At 40.8% G+C, this 952-nt stretch overlaps 1 non-coding gene across 1 annotated transcript; it reads left to right on the forward strand.

The window, feature by feature from the left end:
• Positions 1-590: 590 nt before the first annotated feature.
• trnaa-agc (transfer RNA alanine (anticodon AGC)) lies at positions 591-663 on the forward strand. The gene has a single exon. It is a non-coding gene; the product is annotated as a tRNA-Ala (tRNA).
• The last annotated feature ends 289 nt before the right edge of the window (positions 664-952 follow it).

Genomic DNA, 952 nt, shown 5'->3' on the forward strand with positions numbered 1-952 from the left:
ATTTCTTGACCGTTTCTGGACCACATTCTTACCAGTTATAATCACTGCACCAAGTCTCAAGTGATATAGATGAAGGAAGATTATTTCCCCCCAATTTATAACATTTCGCATCATCTTTACCTCCCGATTTGGCAATGTGTTTCTTAGCATCATGTATAAGCAAAAAGACACTGAGAACATTTTTCCTCACACCGTGAGTGGAGCTAACCATCTCATGCTAGCTACGGTACTATGGCAGCTAGTATGTCACATGAATGCGTATAACCTAGTTGGCTTAAAAGGACTGGAGGTTTTCGATTTTGCAAGTCCTCAAAGCTATGGAAAGGTATTCTGAAACCACTTGCAATCTCATCACAAAGAGAAAGCCTGAGACATGGTCTGCCAGATGTGACATTTCTCAACTTGTAGAATGTTTGCTTAGCATGACAGGGGGAGCAGAATCGATTTCTGCATCTTTCCAGAGGAAGTATGTTCGAGTTGCCATTATGTGAAAACATTTGAAACTGTTGTTGGATTTTGTAGGATGTCCTATTCAGACTTGAGCCATAAACTTATGTTTGATTACCAAAGGAAAGGAAAGTTAAAGGGTAGGGGAATTAGCTCAAGTGGGAGAGCGCTTGCTTAGCATGTAAGAGGTAGTGGGATCGATTCCCACATTCTCCAGTCTAGCTTTTCAACATATTCGCATCCTCAGTATTAGAATATTAGCCACTGTTTTGGAAGGGTTTTTAGCATTATGCAATGCCTCTTCAAAAGTGTGATTTTCAGGAACTTTAGTAAGCACATGACTTATTTGCATCATCTGTTTTGGTAGGATAAAGCCATCCATGAGCCAAAGGAAGCTGAGTTAGGCCTCATTCCATGAAAACAGGAGTGGTGTGAACCAGGATACAAACACATTTGGACCAAGCATACATGCAAGCTGACAAATACCCTTCCCTTGTTTAGGTGT

This window comes from Electrophorus electricus, chromosome 5 (genome assembly GCF_041902795.1).
Source record: "Electrophorus electricus isolate QZ-2024a chromosome 5, ASM4190279v1, whole genome shotgun sequence".
NCBI classification, from domain to species: Eukaryota; Metazoa; Chordata; class Actinopteri; order Gymnotiformes; family Gymnotidae; genus Electrophorus; species Electrophorus electricus.